This window comes from Pteropus vampyrus, unplaced genomic scaffold (genome assembly GCF_000151845.1).
Source record: "Pteropus vampyrus isolate Shadow unplaced genomic scaffold, Pvam_2.0 Scaffold294, whole genome shotgun sequence".
Classification (NCBI taxonomy): domain Eukaryota; kingdom Metazoa; phylum Chordata; class Mammalia; order Chiroptera; family Pteropodidae; genus Pteropus; species Pteropus vampyrus.
Window position 1 is genome coordinate 350,874 of NW_011889075.1, and position 9,167 is coordinate 360,040.

Consider the following 9,167-nt stretch of genomic DNA (forward strand, 5'->3'; position numbering starts at 1 on the left):
GCTTAATGGCACGAACAGTTTATTTCTCATTCTAGTCTAGTCTAGATATTTGGTGGATAGCCTCCCACATAGTGATTGTGGGACCCACAATCTTTCCATCTAGTGACTCCGCCATCTTTTGGAGTCTTGAGTTCTCCACCAGAGGTTTCTAGAAGTCGTGTCTATTGTACTTGCCCACATGTCATTGGCCAGAACTCAGTCACATGGGTGAATATAACTTTGTGGAAAGCTGTGAAATGTAGTCTTCCTGAGTGCTTAAGAAGAAAATGAATGGGTTTGAAGGACATGATAACAAAACCTCCTATAAGTAAGAATCAAGTGATGTCTGCGTGTGTGTGGAAGAATGCAGCTGTTAAGACAGGGTGGAGTGGTGGGGAGAGGAAGAAAGCAGCTGTTAAGTCAGGCTGGGGTTCTCTTCTTTTAGTCAAAAGAAGTTCTGAGTCCTTGGCATATGATATGAAGCTCTTCATAGTTCAGCTACATCTTACCCTTCTGGTTTCATATCTTCCTGCTCACTGCCCAGCCCCCACCCTCCCTACCCCATGTACTTAACACTATGGTCAGCTATTCTTTGAATGTGTCACATATCTTCACACCTTTAGGCCTTTGCATATGTCGTTTCCTGTCTGAAACATGCACTCTTCCCTCTACTACAAGAGCTAGCTCAATTTCTTTTCTATAAGACCTTCCTTGGACTCCCTCCCCCAGGCCTAATTAATTACTGCTTTTCTCGTATTCCTGCAACATCCCATATATTATTTCATTATAACTCATTATGTTGCATCTTTCTCATTTGCTTATCCACACACCTCTCCCTCTGTGATTTAAAATATGGGGTAAATAACTGAGTGAGATACACCTGGGAGTTCTGAGGGATATCAGAATCTAAGTGAAGAATCTCTCAGCAAGCAGAAGTCCAGAATCGGCCAGAAATTTGGGATACAGTAAAAAGACTGAGTTTTATTTAAGAAAAGTTGTAAAATATTTGGAAATGTGTTCTAAATGTATCATTCATCCCTGGAGAAATGTAAAAGTAAAAGAAGGCATAAGTAATACATTTCTGCGGCCAAAATAATCATGATATTGTGTTCTTTGCACTGCTTGCCACGGTGCTAGTTCAGGTGCATGGGAAAGAATAAAACTGAGCACAGTGAGAGTATCCGATGAAATGCAATCTCCCACAAATCTGCATGGAGGATGCCTAAAGTTTTGGACAAATGCAGAAAAGAAATAAGCTTATATTAACATTTCATTGCATGGTTCTGACAAAGGATGCCTTTCTGTGGAGGAAAGCCTGGCTTAGGCTTACTCTGAATCCTGAGCCTGAAATTCCACCTTATCAAAATCAACACAGATAGCTACAGTTCAAAAGAAAATTTTTCATTACCATAATGGATTGCAATAAAAAGCACTAGCTGAATCTCTTTTTTTTTTTTTCATTTTGGTCATATATAATTATAGGCTTAGTAACTTTCAAGGTAAAATGAATTCACCTTTTATTCAGATTTTTCATTTTCTATACTCCTCATTTTATGTGGTTGTGCCTATACAAGCTCAAAATCTCTCTTGTTCCCTCTCTCCTGGCTCTGATTTCCCAATGCCTCAGGCCAGACCTTCTAAGACAAACTTTCCTACTTGTCAATGCCAGGGTTATCACTCCCAGAATTATTAAAAATAAACCTTGTTCTGTTGCTTCGATCCTTAAAGAATAAGAGATGAGGTCATTTTCTGCTTGGAGAGTGGATCCAGACTGTGAGTGATTGGCACTATACATTTGATTGCAGAAGAAACAGGTGTTAAAGTGACTTCTCCTATACTGTTAAATACCCTTTTCATAAGTTGATTCATAAACATGTTTTCATTCTCATAACTGAATAGGTAACCCTATAATTTGTCCAATACATCCATTTTTTTCCCACTCTCTGGCAACGGTTTCTCTTCAGTTTCTGCCAAAATTGTGTATTGTCTTTACAACGTTCTGCCAAAAAGGAGCGATAGAAGGATACTCTTATGAAATTAAACATCAAAAAACAACAAGCATGTGATTTAACGGAGCTAGAAGGGTAATGGGGTTCCTCCTACTGCTTTTCATATGATTTATGACAATAGTTTAAAGTTACTAAAGCTTCAACGTTGAAAAATGACTCCTCAACAAAACTGGGGGCAAGGCAGGGAGATGTATAGGAGGAGAGAAGATCCTAAAATGAAAGTACTGAACACTAGATATAAGGAAAGTTTCAGTTAAATTTCTTTCAAGTCTTTCGGCTATGGACATTCTGGAAACCATAAAATGTGTTTACACCTGATCAGGTTAATTGTTTGGAAACCCCTTGCACAAACATCAAGGTTCAGAAGACAACTTCAATTTTAAGGTCCAAAACTGGACAAATGAGGATAGCTGTTTAGAGTGGAAAGAAAGTTAGATGTTCGAGAACCTGGGTTCTAATTTCAGCTTAACATTGAACATCTTACTGACTTTGAATTACTTCATTTCTTGAGACCTTAGCTTCTCCATCTTCAAATTGAGGAAATTGAATTAGATGACCTCCAAGGTCACTCTGGTCCTAATAATGTTTTGTGTGTGCCATTTCTAATCCATATATCATATCATCTGGAAAATCAATTCCACAGAGTTACTGCCCCCAATCTATGTCACTAGAAAATGGCAGCAACTGTGAAATGGATCTTTGTTGGTTTGTCTTAGTATTGTATTTTATGTCCTGAAAAAGTCTATGGGCATGTGTATGTAGGCATCTGCCTGGGGTCTGTGTTTGTGTAGGGTGTTATATTCAGATCTGAAAGGCTTAAAGCAACCAGATAATTCCATTGTTTTTAGGATACTAAAAACCAGAAGACCGGCCATAGAGAAACATAATACTTTTCTTTCTGTAATTTTTATTTTCTTCAAAGTACCCCTCCTCTTCTCTCACTTCTCTTTCAGTCTGAGGAGGACTCCTGCATACCAGGATGCTGATGCACAATAGGTCGGTCCCTAGCACCAAGGTTCCATTGATGCCTATAAAGATGCCCTTGGGCCCTTGGGCTTCTCAGGGAAGATTAGGAATAGTTACCAGAAGAATGGGAAGTGTACCAGACTGGAGATGAGGCTAACCTGGATCAGGAGCAGCTAATAATGATACTAAAATGGTGAGGGGGCAGTTTGGAATTTTCAAGCCAATAGACTTTTTGTAGCTTCAGACTTACCCTAAACAAGATTCCCTAATGCTGCCTCCTCATTCTAGGATTTGGAGTACACAGGACAAGATCAAATTTTCTTTGAACATATGCTTTTGCAAACCTTTCTCTTTTTTAGCCTGGTTATTTAAACTTAGATATGCTATAAATTCCCCTATGTGTATGTTTTGAATAACAGACATTATTTTCCCTTAGTCTTACTTTTATAAAAAATAGACAAAACAATTTCAAAATGGGAATTAAAAAAATTCCATGGTGCCGATTCAGCATAATGTCTTGAATTACTTTTATTTATACTACTGAAGTAGGATAAATGTTTCTTCATCTTTAGCTGATTTTTACACGTGTGCCCAGCTGAGCACTATTAAGAAATGTGAAGCAGATGCTAATTTTCTGGTCAGCTCCTACTAGCACTAGAATCGAGAGCTGGCTGGTGAGCAGGTAGGGCACTCATTATAAGTCTACTTACTTAAGGTACTGAGGGTTCCCGGAGGCAAACCCAGACTCAGGAAAGAGGATCTACAGACTTAACCCAGTTGGATGAGGGAATTCTGAATCTGTCACTGCATTTTTCCTGGCTGATTTCCAATAAACTCGTATTCCAGGAAAAATGTTTCCCTAAATAAGGACCATTTTCCCAGAAACTCTCATAAAATATTGTGGGCACAAGGAACAGGACCCAGGGGCCCCAGTACAATGAGATGATGATTGGTAGACATGACAACCTTCAAAAGGGCAGGAAGTGTCTCCACAGATGTGATGGGGACAACATCATCGAAAGCAGAGGGAGCAGAGCCTGTGGAAATGCTTTGCATAGGCAGCGTGGGAACCTGTGGATGAGGCAGTCTTTGACAAGCATTACCATGCTCAGCAGAGGCTGGATACCTCCTGAGGGAAATATTAACGAACTCTGTAGACACATCTTGAAGGCCCTCAGCAATACTTGCAGCAAGGAGGCATTAAATGCAGGGAGCAGACAAAGCCAACAAACAGAAAATATTAGTGACAGAGAATAAGGTTAGGTGTGTCCTTCTGGAGTTTATAATCTAGTTAGGAAGACAAGACTATCACACCTGGAAAACTAGAAAGTGATAAGAAGTAGGATGGGATTGGGCACTACTGCATTATTATATTTGGCCTAATCACGGTGGAACATGACACGGACTTAAAGTGAGTGGGAATTGAGTAAACAGAGTCTTTTAGAAGTGAGGAGAGCCGTAGGCCAGTGATAAAGCCTTCTTATAAGTGCACTGAGCTCTCCCCAAATACCATGCAGCATGTTAGGAATTTTCTGCATTGTGTGGCAAATCCTCACAAAAGCTTGTAAGGAAGGTTTTATTTTCATTGTTGTGCAGAGGTGAAAAATGGAGGCTTAGTTAATTAAGTGAACTGCCCAAGTTCACACTCTTAGTGAGAGAAGAGCTGAGTCAAGGTCAGATCACAGATCTGTCTGTTGGCCAGCTGGAACAAGAATGTGGTTCTGTATTAGGAAACCTGGAGAGCCAAGCCAAAGGGTTGGTGTGCACTTCAAGTTAGGAGAAGTCACTGATGATGTTTTTGGGAGAAGATTAACATAATATTCATTGCGTAATCATGAAGTGAGCCAGGAAGAGCCTGAAAAGGTGATCTAGCTAGAGGGTGCAATTAGTAAACATATGGAATAAAGAGGAATGGGTAACTGAAAAACATTACAAAGAAACTATGGTCCTTGGTGCCTTGTTCTTAAGAAGGACCAGAAAGCCTAACGAGAGTTGTAAGACAGTCCCAGGAAATGCTGCCTTCTGTTTAGTGGGCTAGGTTCTGGCAAAGCTGGGCCAAACTATAAGTTTAGGTCAATACTAGAGGCCAGGGATTCCCAGACTCACCAAACTAGAATTGAAAGCCAGGCTCAGAAACTGATATAGGATTAGGCATTGGGCAGGATCAGGCGGGTGATAAAGATATCCTAGGGATCCTAGAATCTGTGTAATGTTTGGTCAAGGGTGAGGACCTGAGACAGGACATCATTAGTAAATTCTTAATCTTTTAGCAGGAAATGAAATGGGACATCTCTTGCAGAGTCAATCTTTTTAGTAAATCCAGTTAAGTTTTCTTCCCTCCTTTCTTTGGGAAAAAGGCCCTCTCCCTCAAATCTTGATAATTGCCCTGGCAACTCAGATCCTCTGGCTATCAATAAGGGTCTTCAGCCCATTGTTAAGCAGAAATGGTGTTAAGCCAGGCAGCGCCCTTAGAGTCTTTTACTCTTTAAGAAATGTATTAACCAAGCCTGTTTCCCTTTACTCACTTAATAGGCAAATCAATAATAAAAATTAATAGATGTAGGATTTAAATAACGAGTTTGTATCTTCTTTTCCTTGTCTAGGGACTGAGATGGCACTTCAGCAGGAAAACCAAGACCCCATCCTGACTGAGGCAGGAAGGGAAAGAGCTCCACGAAATCCCTGTAGGTAGGGACTACAGCCATTCTCAGCAGGAAACAAATATGGAAGAAGAGACCTCCCATCCCTCAACATCCATACTAATAATAAGGGTGTTCATAGCTCTTAGAAAAAAAAGTAGGCAGGAAAGTTAGCAGGTTTCTGGTCTGCCTGCAAAGACACTGAGGTCATCCTATCGTAGAAGAGGTCCACCCTAATCCACCCACAATTAAGCTGGCCAGAGGCATTTTTTTTTAACTCACACAGAGAAACCAGTAGGCAGAGATTTAGGTACCAGTTTAAGCCAGTCACTTGCACCTGCACAGTGAAGACCCCAACGACCTTTGACTCACCTGAGTTTCATTATACCATCATTATAATATAATACATATGCCCAGAAGTTCATTAATATCATTATAACAGACTGAATTCTGGGAACACGTGCAGAAAGCAAAATGATGAATCACTGAGTCCTGTCAATCTTAGTTGTCAATCAAGGAAACCCACTCCCCTAAGAAAAGTAACCACCCACAGCAAAAAAGGGATAAAAACCCTGAAGACTTTGTTACCAGGCCTTTTGAGCCATGATTCTCTTGCTCAGGCTCGCTTCCACGTCTGGACGTGTACTTTCTCTTCTAATAAAACTTTTCTTTCTACCGTATTTCGGTGTCTTGTTTAATTCTTTGTTTGAGACATCAAGAACCTGGACAACGCGCTGGTAGAGGACCCCACTCTCCGGTACCAGACGAACGGGAGACTTCTGTAGACTATAACCATGGAGCACAGAACTGAGACAAGGTCAAGAATTTCATTTGTCCTCAAACCAAGCAACAAAACCAAGGGAAGCAATCAGCAACCAGCATCTTAAATTTATAGTTTTAACTGAATTGTATTTTAGTGTAGTCTCAATTTTTGAAAGTGGTTAGGCTCTATTTTATGTTGTGCTATCTCTCAGTTGGAAGAGTCAGTAAGTTATGATGCCCTAATTTTTATTCTGGAGTGTGTGTGTGTGTGTGTGTGTGTGTGTGTGTGTGTATGTGTGTGTGTGTGTAAAATTGTCTAATGTTAAAATGTATCATTAATTTATTTTCTAATGTCTAGGTTAGAATATAAGTATGTGATATATATCAAATGAATTTTATGGCTACAGTCCAAATGTAACAAATAAATCATTTAAAACTATCCACATATTGGTGATGCCAAATTTTTCATTTTCTTTCGTTTTATAAATGCATCATATCTCAGCTGAAAATCAATCTATTAAGCTTGAAAACATTTTGAGCTGGAATGAAGGTTAGTAGTAAACTTTGTGACCTTCCACGTGATATTAGTCATATTTAGCAATTAATATTGGCTTTGAGTAATGAGGAGCCAGTTGAGACAGGAACAGTAATATGGCAGTTACCAATAACCCAGACTTCAGAGACTACAAGGAAAATGAAGAGCATGCAAAATGAGGCTTTTTAAACCTCAAGCTTGTCTGCCACAGAGCTCTTGCCTTTTAAAAACAAATCTGAACATCTTGACAGCTATTCTGATAAATTGCACATAAAATACTCCGGTAAAATTTTTGTTATGAGATAAAGAATTTTGTTCATGGATTTTAATGGCAATCGAAGACTCACCCTCTCCCCGCTCCAAAAAAGAAAAAAAAAAAAGATGTTTCTGCCCTTTAAATCTCCAGTGGGATGAGCCTGATAGATTTCCCATGCACCAGGACTGTTGACTGACATGAGATGGGAGGAACAATGCAGGTAGAAGATTACCAGCATTATTACTTAAAGTCCAAATAAATGTTCAAACTAAAAATGCTATAGGAATACATAAATATATTATCTTCCAGATGAACATTATATTACATTATATTGATTTTAACACAATACAGGATATAATATAGATACTTTTGGATTTTCAGCATGAAAGAATTGTTAATGATTTTTCCATATGGGACATATGAAAATACTTCTTTTAAATTCTTTTGCCATGTTTTATAAATATTCTACCTCCACACCACTAAAAGTATGGAAACTTGTTACCATAAACGGAATATTTTTCATCGCAATTATTCGTTAGATATAAAATAAAATAGTGCCATTTTTACTGTTTAAAAGGATCTAATTTCATGAAATTTGAAAGTATTTTTGGTGGTATTATTTTATTAATTTAAAAGTACATATAAAAACCTCATTTCATCAGCGGTCCTTAAAATATATATAATTTTATAACATTACTCACAGAATTAAAGAAACACTAGATTTACCTTTAAGCCAAATGCTGATTATCTTCCTCTTCCAATTTGAATGGTTAAAAGTTAGTTTCCTAGCATCTAGCTTAACTTAAAGGAGAAATACATTAATTTACATTAATTAAAAATTAATATAAAATTATAGTCGAAATGTTGCAGGGTTCTCGAATGGAGAGACGGGACACTGAGGCTATAAGCAGGAAGCAGCGTTTATTGATGCCGTCATCAGCTCAGGGGATTCTTATCCAAAGGCTGAGCCTCACTTGTAACATGGTGGACAGTTTTATACCATCTTGTACTTCTGCATTTCTACCCAGCTATAAATATTCCATATGAGGAAGGAGAACATAGAAGAACATTGCTTGGCTGCCAAACTATAAGGAAACCAGTTTAATCGTTTAACCAGGTTTTCAGACTGCTGCGTCAGCCATAGAGACCTGGGGAAGGGTGCGGATGGGGCAGTCAGGAACTAACTTTTTCTAGCAGGAAATGGTCAGGTAGGGTCAGGCTGTCACAAAACCACGACTACAAGAAATCTAGAAACTTAGGACTAGAAATGAACCATCTCTGTCAGACAAATAATGGAAAATTACTTTCAGTAAATATACTAAATGACTTTTCTAGAGAAAGAAAAACATTAGCAATGGCCTGCTAACCCTAGAAATTTTTCCAGGTGACCTAGAATCGTGAGAATTTATCTAGCTAATTTGAGAGAGATAGTACAATTATACTGGGAAGCAGAAATTTTGAAACCAATTGCTTGGGAGATTTTAACCAAATTGTTCCCCTTTTTTTGAATTTTTGTTTTTTCTAACTACTACATCATATCACATGGAAAATTTTCTGAGTAGCTATAGCAAAAGGAATGCGTGGGCTCAACTGATGTGTTTTCCATGTATCCCACTGAGCATTTAATATATCTCTAAGTTCACTGTAAGTGACTTCCTCTTGAACTAAAAATCCCAAGTCCAGCGGAATAGCTCATAAATGGAAGAAGCCGCTACTTCCAGAAAAGATGCAAGTAAAGATCATCGGGAGTGATTACCGGAATAAGCAATGGATCTAAGATTTTCAGGCCACAAGACACGTGGGTTTCTGCCCAGAAAAAGGATCCAGAGGAAAGGGCAACTACAAGATTTGCAAATAGCTTTGAGTCTTCACATATGAACAATCTCATTTCATCAGTCCTTAAAATGATATAATTTTATCATGTTACAGAAAGTAAGAAACACTAGGACTTTTTTCTCTTTCATTACGGTTGTAAAAGAGGATCCTGGGGCACACTAGTGGAGGAGTTGGGCTGATATGGG